The 12,069-nt window shown below is 39.5% G+C and overlaps 1 long non-coding RNA gene across 1 annotated transcript; it reads right to left on the reverse strand.

Annotated features, from left to right (window-relative positions):
- Positions 1-1,775: 1,775 nt before the first annotated feature.
- LOC148183765 (uncharacterized) lies at positions 1,776-5,812 on the reverse strand. Its single transcript, XR_015773241.1, has 3 exons — positions 5,620-5,812; positions 3,071-3,145; positions 1,776-2,262 (listed from the first exon to the last, which is right to left on the reverse strand). It is a non-coding gene; the product is annotated as an uncharacterized LOC148183765 (long non-coding RNA).
- Between the last annotated feature and the right edge of the window lie 6,257 nt (positions 5,813-12,069).

Raw genomic sequence — 12,069 nt, forward strand, 5'->3', positions numbered from 1 at the left:
TTACTTATTCATTATCCTGCCTACTGGTTTTTAGCAGACTAGAAAAAAAAGTATTTTGAGGGCATCAAGGGCAAAAGTGAGATCAGAACCTATTATATATTATGGGATATCATAATGTATGAAAGCACAGCCTCCTTAAATCTCTTAAGGACTCCTAAATCTCTTAAAACTCAAAATGTTTTGTTTTACAAAACCTCTGTCTTTTCTCCCTAACTTTATTATCCTCATTCTCCTCAGATAGCCCAGTGATAGGGTAAAATAAAATATGATGCAATGACTAGAAGATTGATCAAAACAAGTGAAAAAATCAAATACAGAGCACTACTTTTTAAATTATGAGAGCTTTTAAACGTATTCTGCAAGAAGATGCAAAAGAGATTATTTGGTTCTTGGCTTTTCAGCTGTGACCAAGCTGAATATCATCCTCAAAACTTTGCTCCAAATCAGCCTCAGTTCATAAACTTGTTCACTGACAGGTGAAATGCTCTGGCCTCTCTTATGTAATAAGACTGGTTTGATATCCTATAGTCCCATTTTGGTCTTAAAATCTGTTAATATGTTTTCAACCATGTCAAGTGCAATAACTCTTCATACAAAATGGAATCTCTGTTGCCTTTATTCTCTCTGCAGTGGGTACTGTTAGCTACAATTTAGTTTGGCAAATGAAGAATCTAGGAGACTGACATATTAGTCCTTTTTAGACTGCTGTGTGTTAATTCCGAGAGACTGCCCTCTAGCCAGCCCTTGCATTTCGTTCGCTGTGTCTTGCATATAAATATTTTACTGTGCTCCACTATAAAACTTTGATGGAATTTGAACTGAGGAAGCACAGATGAGACAAGGATATTCAAGCTTATCTTTATAAAATAGAAATGGTTTTTATCCTGGCTCTCTTACTCAAGCACTTGGGAAGAAAGCGTACTTGGTGCTCTGAGTTTTGCAAGGAGAGAGGTTTTATATTCTCATATTAAACATGAAACACATGTTTGGATATTAAGGAAGATTGTTAAACTGTTTTGAGCCATAACTTTAGAAAGTCATACCTTCAGAGCATCTTTTCCACTGAAAAGACTGAAGTGTTTAGAGGGCAGGCTTTTGTATAAAATGATACTAATTTACTAAATGTCTCTGTGATAAGATTTTTCCCATTTCACAGGGAGCAGAACAGTGGAAGGAGATAGAAAAGAAGGTTTAGAAATAAATTAGTTATGAAATTCTGGGTATTTTGTTGATAGAAACAAATTATGAGCTCGTAGGTAGATAAATATACTCCAAGCTTGAAAGTATGGATTACTGAACTGGAAAATTGTATCTTGAATATAATGGCATAGCCCCTAAAAATAGCAAAAAGTATATTTGGAGTGTGGCGTTCCAGGAGTTTGAAAATTAACGACGAAGAAGTGATGTAATTGGGGACCAATATGTTTCAAGATATCAAAATGTGAGACATGTCAGGATTTTTCTAAGTAGAAACTGAAAAATGCTGCCTGCCTTGCAGTCACCATCTCTAAAATAGCCAATGCTATAAATAGCAATACAAGTTTATGTGCTGTCTCTCCCTTTCAGTAATGTTTTAATGCATCGGCCTTGACACCATACCCATACTTCTGTCATTTAACTTTGTTTTTTCCATTTCCAGAAACAAGATGCCTGTACTGCAAAATTTGCCCATAATAATCCCTTAAAACATGGTTTATTTTTTATCTTAAGAAAGAACTTTAAAAATTCAAGTCACTATACTTCCCAAACTGCTCCATGCTGTTAACATCCTCCTTTTGGCTTTACATCATATACAATAAGCGCTTCATTTGCCTAATGAAAAACATATTTAAACTAATGAGTACACAGTGTTTTTATTTACATATGCAATTAAAATTTACCACTATTAATAGCTGACGGAGGGGAAGAGAAAGTATGATTTATTCCAGTAAGTGCACACTCTTTCAAGAGGACAGCACTTCACAGGCAGTTTTAAAATTGTCAGCAGTGCAGAAAAAAACAGAATTCAGTGGTGTCCTTGTTCCTCTGGTCCATTTCTGAAGATGAAGCCATCAGCCTTTTCCCCCTTCTGAGGTGCACCAGAGTAACCATCCCCAGCTCACGTTTCTCCCGCATTCCTGCGGCTTCCTGGAGGAGTGTGGGTGGGTTCTCCCAGCCGTGGTTTATCCTGGGAGAGCAGAGCTGTGGGCACCAGTCAGAGCAGGAGCTCCTCAGAGCCTGGAGGGAGCTCGCCTGGGTGAAGGAGCACGCTGCTCTGCAGATCTGCAGGAGAGGAAAATAACACCAAATGTACACAGAGTGAGGCAGGAGAAACAGGGTCACTTGCTGCAAATTGCAGGAGAGTGAGAAACCTGGAGATGGGGCTGCCTGCAGCAGGCAGCGGCTATCTGACACTGACACAGTGAAATGAGATTAATCAAAAGGAGTCAGAGATACAGAGATCTTTAGCCCACCCCATTCTTCTTAGAAACAGAGTTCAAAGACAAGCATCAGACATCAGCTATCACAGCATGGACAAACATGGCAAAGGGTGCTAAATCTTCCACCTTTCTGCCGTTATCTCTCACAGATGTTACAGAGCCTGCCAGGGGAAAGCAGATTCCTGCTTCGAGCTGCACCATGTGCAAATGTGCTCTTGCTGAACAGCGCTGTTACTACGGCACACTCTGTTCTGGCAAGTGAGGATTTTATCTGCAACACTATAAAGGCACTCAGATTCAATCCATCTTTATTGATATGCACTGATATGCATTTTTCTAAACATTTTGTGAATAGTGTAATCAGAGCTGGGACATCAAAAATATTAGGAATATACATTAAAATAATCTTACTGCAGTTTTACAAGCAGCAATAATTTCACTTTGATTTGAAACTTTGGGTTGAGTTGCCCAGCTTTAATTTAAAGGAGGACATACAAAGAGACAGCAGAGAAAAGATGAAGCTTTAATAACAATATATGTCCTGAACAGTAGGATTTTTTTTTTATTTTTTTTAACTGGCATTCTTGATCAGAACCTTTTCAAGTGAAAAGAGAAACCACAGTTGAAAAATCCTGACTACAAAAGCATACCTGCTTATTGCAGCTGAATGTTGGTTCCCTTGCAGATGGCTGGCTGCAGTCACTCCGTATTTATGGGACGTGCTCCTGTGTGCAGGGAAAAAGGGCTGGCAGTGCTGGTACTAGGGCTGATCAAAGTGATCATTGCTACTTTTCTAACATAGACAGGCACATGCTGCAATGCAAAAATGGGTTGAAAAGATGTGGAAACTCCCAGTGGTAATGTCTAAAGAAAGGCTGTTCCTGTGGTGGCCTTCCCAGTGGATAGCTTTGAAAAAAGGCTGATACACAGAGATCTGCAGATGCATTTGCAGATCTGAAGCAGAGGTGAGTAATGACATTAGCAATAGATTTGCACTCACAGTCTTGGTGCAAATTGCTGGACATAAGCCTGGCTAAGCACTCCAGAGCCTTAGCTGGATCACACAGCACACCCTCTGTGTGCCCAAACACACTGTGTGGCTGCAGATTTAGTGCCTGTGACACCGGGGCTGGTACAAATGCTGTGTGGAAATGCGGGATTTTGTGCAGACACCTGTCAGTTGTGAAGTTCTTTTTAAAAGCTGAATCAGTTATTTACTACCTATGTTGTGCTGACTCTCGGCTCCGAGGTGCTGTTGCTGTTTACAGCACACAAGGAAACAAAAGGAGTATCCAACAATACCAAAAGGAGACTCACTTTTAGTTACACAGGCTGTAAGGAAACAGGCGAATGATGGAAAATAGGCAAGCAAATCTGTAACCACAGAGCAGAGGAATCACCAAGTGCTATGTGCATTATAAAGTCAACCCTCTCATTCACAATGCCACAAGACAGATTCAGGAGCCTGCACTTAGGTAACAACATCTCCTTTTCTTCCTCTTCTCTCTTTTTATTCATGGCCATAATGTACATGTTGGGGGAAGAAGGATCAAAAGGATGGCTATGTAAAAATGTAGTTTTTTACACACTGTACTGTGTAAAAGGTGAGGTAAAATCTCTGATTTGTCTCTTTCCAATGATGCAGTACCATGAGGCATGAGCAGGGTTTTCAGCACAACAGAGTCAATATTGCTGTGAAAGACTAAATTGTATTCTTTTCCACCTTCTGCTACATTAACAAAACTGCTTGCTAAGTTTTGATTCAAGGGCATTTGCAATTGCAGTAGCTGATGATGATGATGATGATGCATGAAGCAGAAAGAATATATGTTGATTTTTAAACTGGATTCAGTTGTTATAGTATGAATATTTTGAAATTATTATTTGCAAACTCTTAGGATTCATAGTGGAGCTCCCTAACTGTATTAATTATGGAATACCAAGATGTTGTTCTAAGAGAGTTAATTTTCCAACTAATCACCGCATTACAAGTGTGGTTATTAGATAGTTCTGGAATCTCTTGCCCCCTCCCCCGGCAATTAATTAGTATTTCAAAATTAAATAAATTGTAATGTTATGGTTAAGTGACTCAGGTTCTAGATGGCTGTAGGTGATACAGCTGTACTGACAGTCTGAGCTCTCAGGAGAAACATTAAAGAGCAGCTCAGTACATGGCTTATGTCTAATGATCATTGAGTTCCATGAAAACATATATGTACTGGTCTGAAGAAACACATCTTTTGAATTAGTATGAAGTGGCTTTCAAAGAGGAAAGAGCTACTCATTATTTAAGTTACAGCCCTGTCCTTCCTTTTCTTTAAGCTTCTGGATTCTTGTTAAGATTTCCCCCTCTACCCCCCAGAAATTCATTAATGGTTTTGCCTTTAAAATTCAGCCTAGTTTCACAAGACTCTTTTCCAAAACAACATGTAAAATATATTGCTGAAACGGAAGGATATTTCACACAAAAATAAACTGGCCAAATAATGTAGCTGTGCTGAATTATTCACAGCTATCTAGCAAGCATTGTTTGCAACAGAGCAACTAAGTAAACAGGATGGAAAATGAGTTTTGGCATGATTCTAGGAATTAGCATTCTCCATTTCTATGGTAACATTGATAAAAAGTTGTTACTAATAATAATGAAATACATGCAGAATAAAAACGAGCAAGCTAAATAGAAGACATCTATTGTAAGCTTAAGTGTTTTTCCCTTTTTACTGGGAAACACATGTACAAGCTTGCACACATCTCAACTTGGGTGCAGTGCAGATTATTGCATATATTATTAGCTCAGTTTGCCAGCAAGAAAGGACAGATGTTTGATGAATAGGTATGTGACCTAGGATAGCTGTAGGAAGACTATTAACACAGAAAAACCTATGAAGAGATTGTGTTTGTTTCACAGGCATTTTGTAGAATCAGATTCATTACCAACTACTAATGAATCCAGGATACATTAAAATTTTTGGCAGTTTTCTCTGACAAGAATGCCCAATGATAAAAAAAACCACAGAAAAAACTTTCTAAGATGAGAAAATTTGCCTAACACATTTATAGTCCTAGGTAGAAAATAATTTTCTTTACCTCCAGCTACTAATATAATGTATTATATAATTCTTATCAGTACACATATACATATTTATTTTTTTATTGTTTTATAGATCTGTATCTAGAAAAAAAAATAATTTTGCCTTACCAGGGTTTCGCAAATCTCAGTTGCAGTGGAAGGAAAATAATAAAAAAACATAATAAAAATCTTACTATCCCTTCCCTTAGCAGAAAACTTGTGAAGGTTCCTGATGACACAGAAGAGAGAAGTCTGATCCCATCATCAAATAAATCAAAATCCATTACAGGGAAACAAGGAAGAGCAGGAGGGATGAAGAATCATAAAACCTCATCTGCATGTTCAGCTTTGCCTCAAATACAATCTGAATGTGCAGCAAAGCTCTACCAGCTTTACATAAGCAGGGCTTCTCATTCATTTTCACAGGGTTCTGCATTTTTGAGTTCCAGAGAGAAGGAAAAAACCACTTTGAGTTGTCAAATATTTTCAGCTTCTGGGTGGAACTGAATGCCTGATCTGAAAGACAGATTTAACAAGTTTTCCAGGGCACACTCAAAAAATACAAATAATTTAGAGACACTGTGTGGGAGATGAAGTGTCTACGTGAACCAGCAGCAGCGAGAGCAGCCGGGGAAAGCATTGTCTAAATCATCTGGAGAAAAGAACAATACAACACATACTGCATGTATGCTAGGGGAGGTATAAACCGCTTTCTGCCAAAGTAAAATACATTTGGATCAAAGATGCAGTGTGAAACAGGACGAAAGCTGCTGAGAGCAGCTCCAGGCAGTGCTGTTAGTGAGTGAGTGTGTGTGTCAGCCTGTGCTGCCCAGGTGCCCTCTGCACCTCCCTGTGCTGGCTCATTTGGGGGCCAGACCCTCACTGTCACCTCAGGTCTATACCGGGGTTCACACTTGCACCCTGGATAATGGAGTTTGAAAACTCTGCCCACAGCAATTTTTTGTTTGATAGACTTAATCAGAGCTAGAAACAGGAGGCTCCTTTGAGAGTTCCAGCCAGGAGAGTGGCAGGGTTACTACTGTAGCTCCCTGTGAGAGCACCCTGCTTGCCTTGCACACCAGACATACCCCACAGCTGCTCAGCTCAAGGTAGAAAGTGAAACATTGCATAGTGTGCCCTCATTGGGCATAATTGCATAGAAGTCATGAGGTTATTTAATCCTGCTGGCTATTCAGATTGGTAGCTATTAGAAGGAATTGCATGACAGCATCTGATGTCATCCAAGTCACGCCAGGGTGGACCTGCACCAGGAGCACCGCTGGTCTGGACAGCCTGGAACAGTCAGGGCTCTGGAAAGAGGTTGTGAGCCCTCAGACCAGATTGGTTTGCTCTAACAAAAAGGGATGTATACACACCAGTGATAGCACAGCTTGGGGAGGAGCAAAGACCCCCACCTTGTTCCTTGCCTTTCTTGTCAAAGAGGTCTTGAGCCCAGCAGTTTTGACCTTAGAGATCAAGAAACATCAAAGACCAAAGCCACTGGAGACCAAATCATAACGTTGGGGTTGTTGGAGTCTTGATATTGTCCCTTGACTAATCTGTTTGATAAGTGCTTACTTTTCCAGTTGTTATCATTTAGATTGTCATGAGCTGCTTGACAAACAAGTGCCTGCTTGGAGTTTTGGAGGTTTGCCTGGTTTCTCACTCCAGCAGAGTAGTTCAGCAGTCATGGCTATCCCCCAGTTCCCTTATCACAGCAGCTGTGACAGTAAGGCATCAGAAAAGCTTTATTTCCTTCTGACCCCCATCATTGCAAAACCAGAGTTAACACAAGTGGTAAGAAAATGCTGGCAGCTCTGGGCTGCCTTGAGCTGGCCCTCCTGGCCAAGGCCTGTCAGGGGGTGCCAAAGATAAAACTTGAAGCAATAACAACTAATTAAACATGTTTAGTCAGAGCATCAGTCTCTGTCACTTCCCACCACACATCAGTGCCAGGTATTTAATTTCTCACATTTTCCCTGTGAAAGGAAACCTTTCCACTTTCTTTCCTGAGAATGCCATCTCCTAAGGAAGATGTTAGGAAAGGCTGAGGGCTGGGGAAATCATGGCAGTTAATATCTGAACTATTTGCAACCAGTATTACTAACAGGGTTAAGCTAATTTGGGGAATGAAGCACAAAGCAGAAATTACAATCTTTAATTTGCTCAGGGAAAACATTTCAAAAGACCATCCAAAATGCTCTTTGGTGAGGGATGTGGAACATCATTTAGATGCCACGTATGTCACACCAGTTATTTTGGAAATTCGAGCTGTAATTTTCTCTAGTCATAGCTGTACACAAATCAAGATAATTAAAAAATTATAATGCATAAGATATGGGTCTTTCAGGAATGAATAAAATGAATTTGAAAGGTAATTTTCATAAAAATTAAATAAAGAACAGATTAGAAGATGTGCAATCCATGAAATATTAAAAAGTTTCATTTAGGTACTTGCTATAGGACTTAAACTTCAAAAAATAATAAAAAAAGGTAATTTCAGAGATTGACTGGCCTCAGAGGGTGAGAGACAAACATTTGGATTATTAGTTCTGACAGATTTTTCATCTTGTTGTTTCTGCTTCATCCTTTTTCAAAATGCTAGTAATTTATTTTTTTTTACAAAATCTTTTAATACGTTCTTAGAATTCCTTATGAGGAGAGGTTTGTATTGAGTTCATTTACACCCTGAACATGAACAGACAGAATCTCCTCCCTTCCAGTATCACACTGTAAGTAATGCAGACTGAATTCACACAACAAGTCCTAGCTGGTGCCTTAACTGGTCAATATCCTTTGTGAATCTGGCTAATTAACAAAACCGAAGCCATATCGTAACCTCAGCACTACTTTTGTAAAGTTTTTTGAAAAAAAAAACAGATGAAAAGGATTGACACAAAAGGTAAGGCAGAATCTGACACACATCACTTCTGTGGTTTTTTTCCCCAGGACTTCTGAATTTGCTCCTCTGTACAAAATGACTGCTTTTGTCCCTGTTTGCACATCTGTCTCTATACATACTGATCTAGAAAAAGTGTTTCTATTTCTATAGATAATAGCCACACTTTAATGTTTTACTAGTACAATAATTTTTTTTCAGAGGAGCTCTGTTTATTCCAATTGTTTACCCTCCTAAGCACACCATTCTCAGGTGCTTCTTCCTAAATGCAGTTTTTTCATCACTTCTCAGCCATGCTTCTCTTGACATATGAACTCTTAAACCTCATGCATTAAAAAAGTTCTATTGTTACATCATTACTTTATTTATAAACATAGATTGAAATTGGTACAGAATTACCTTTTCTCTTCCTGTAACCCGTGCAGCCAGGTCTAGATTAATGCTGGAACTTCAGCACAGGAACACAGCCACAAATCCTAACATCCTAAGTATTTTCTCTTTTTAATCAATTTTGCCTTTAGCCAAAATTGAGGTAATGTAGAAATAAACCTGTCAGATGTAATTTCACTTCTCCAGTGCCTCCGCTGGAGAGCACAGAGCCGTGCTGTTCATCAGCGTGGGTAGAAGTGCTGCGAAGCCTCTAGCCAAAGTCCCTTTCTCAGTGTCTCTCTCCTTGCATGTTCTAATTTAAAAAGAGAGTATTAAACGAATCATTTAGATGTAGAACTCTTCCTCATATTCAGAGGGAAATATTTCATTGCTTAGCTCCCACGGCATCCTCTGGTCATCCCACGAAACACAGGTCCCAGAACGGGACATTTTTAAGCATGCGTTGATTCACTTTGCCAGAACAATTCTTTGCCATGATTGCTTCTCTCATGTAATTTATCTCTTCAACTAAAAATCAGAGTTATTCACCAGCTGAGATTTATTGAGCCTCACCTCTGCTGGAGCCAGCACTAGCAGAATTACAGAGAACCCTTCAGTAGTTAGAGGCCACTGTGTTAGCTGGAAACCCAGAGAGCTGGAATGGTGTGCCAAAGTTAGTCACTGGAGTGATTTATGAATAAAACCTGGGATTCAAGGAAGGGATAACTCTTATCAGGCTACTCACATGAGGAAAAAAAAAAAATCTGCTCTTCCAGGTGTATGTGTGACTTGATCTGACAGGGTTGTTTGCAGTCTGGCCTTTTTGTGTAAGAGCATCCGCAGGATCCCGATCCATGGGTGTCTGACTGTCACAGCCAGTGCTGCCTGCGGAGCCGCCCTGCCCTGGGCTGCCAGGGCAAGCACTGGTGCTCCTCACAGAGACTGCCCTTCATCTAAAATGAAGCAGAGGGGGACAGGCAAAAACCACTCCAAAAACATCGCAAACCTTTTAAACTGGCTTTGCCTTAAGCGCATACCTGGCAGTGATTTGTGGAAATGCTGAAGAGGCTGGTACCTCAGCGCAGTTCTCACTGCTGTACCTTGCACTTGGCACGTGCTTCCTGCACCTCACCAACAGCCCTCTCACACAGCTTAATCCTTATTCTGGCAGGTCTTACCTTGTGGATTTAGAGGACAGACATGTAGGATTTCTCAGTTAGGGCTATGTCATATGTACAGATTTTTTGAGGGGTCCCTTGTATCTCCTTTATGGGTGTAGTGCAAGGCAAAGATGCAGTGGCAACAACCAGAGTTTGGCCCAGTTAATTCACTCCTAAAAAAAACCAAGAAGCTTCAGAGTGCACTGAATGACAAGGAAATGTTTGTTTACTGGACTCAAGTCTGGAGATTTTTCCTTGGTGCAGACAATAGAAGCAGTTTTGTGGTGTGCCAGCCAAGAAGAACATCCATTTCTCAGCATGGCATCCAGCTAAACTAATCTTTGTTTTCCACAGGAGATGTTTTTTCAATAATTTCTACGAGCTAAAGGACTTCATTAAAAATCATGCAAGTGTTGATCCAGATGTTAAACATCTCTGTACAATGGGAAACTCTCTTGGAAAGCAGTAAAGAATAATGGGTCCATTGTTATCTGGTCTTGAGAAAAGAGAGCAATATTGCCTATTTATTAAATGTTACTATGTGGAGGAATTTATTTCATTGTGTGCATGCTGTTTGAAATACTTTTAATTATAATGGTTTTGTGTAATTAAAGTGTAGGTAAACACTCAATTTCAACCTATTATAGCACTGAAATTCATTATTGCTCCTTGTAGACTTTTCTTTAGTTATTTTTATATTAATTTTCTATCATTTTTAACCTTGGAAAATGATAATATTGTAAAAATAACTCTTAGGCTGATAAACACAAGCTCACAATGTTCAACGCCAGCAGAGACTCAAGGCTGAAGCCACGATTTCCTGCACACTGGACTGTGATGTGTCTGGCAGCCACCCACTACCAGTGGGATCCTTAGATGAAGGGCTCCTTCCCTTAAATAGAGAAGGTTGTCCACTAACCACATTAAAAGTCCCTGATCCTGTGCTGTAGGTTGCCTTTTCAGAAATTGGGGAGACCTTTCAGTGTGAGGATCTGGACATATTCACTCCTTGGAGCACAAGATTTTGTCTGAAGGTGCTTAAAAACCATAAGAGATGGCATGGTCAGAGCCCAAGATCTAGATTTGATACTGACTTTCATCTTCACTGCTTCTTTATTAAAAAAGCAGAAGAATAATATGTTTGAAAGTAATGAATGAGAAGATTAGGGGTCTGAACAAGTGCAAAGAAAACAAAACTTTCTGTAATTTGTAAAACTTGCCAGACTCTTATTCTAACAGGCAGTTTAAAAATGCTTATTAGCACAGGCAGAGAGAGACAGGAAGGAAAATGGTATAGATCTAGAAAGGCTATAGATGTAATTATGGTTGTCCTCAGAGTCTGACATGTTAGGCAATTTTGAAACAAATTCCTAATGGAAAACCTTTTAATGAAATATATTAATGAAATACACATTGATACTATTGTCGGGGTATAGGGAGAAATTTACTTAAAAGAATTACTTCCAAGCAAACAGTTTTTCCAATTTAATTTGGAGCTGCCTGAATTTGCTGAAAAGTACAAAATTGATTGATTTCTAAAGATCACATCTTGTGGAAAATGGCATTGTTCTGTCTGGGGAAGGAATTTGCCATAATTTCTGTCATGTTCTTGCAGGGCTTGGATCAATGCAACTTCCAGCAAGAGCCTTGACTCTGGCCCTTTTCCTGGAGAGGTCTCTGCAGACTGGGTCTGGTGAGGGGCAGTGCTCTCTCTCTCTCTCTCTCTAGCTGTGGGACAAAGCACATTTCAAATTTCTGTGCTTGATCTGGCCTTTTAGATTACTTTTTAAAGTATTTTTTAGGTGAAGGCAAGGAAAACATGGAAGAAAAAAAAAGTTCTGTTAGGTTTTGGGTTTGGGAAAGGATTCTTTGTTCTTTGTGGTTAGGCTGTCATCACTGTTAAACTTGAACCCTAAGCCACTTCTGATTCATGCATAATAAATGGTAACTGCTCATAACTATTAAAATCTAAAGGAAACACATTAACACTTCTCCCATGTCATGTCTAACAGGAAGAAATAGTGTTGGGAAGGCCTTCATGCATCTGCAGTGCCACAGTAGATTCAGGGAGCTGTATCACTCAAAAAACAACTCATGCAAATGCCATGAAATGACCACGACAGCCTTCAAAAGTGGCTGAGTGATGAACTC

Source organism: Pseudopodoces humilis, chromosome 9, assembly GCF_049639895.1.
Source record: "Pseudopodoces humilis isolate 2021_Gansu_Grassland_sample_001 chromosome 9, ASM4963989v1, whole genome shotgun sequence".
Lineage (NCBI taxonomy): Eukaryota > Metazoa > Chordata > Aves > Passeriformes > Paridae > Pseudopodoces > Pseudopodoces humilis.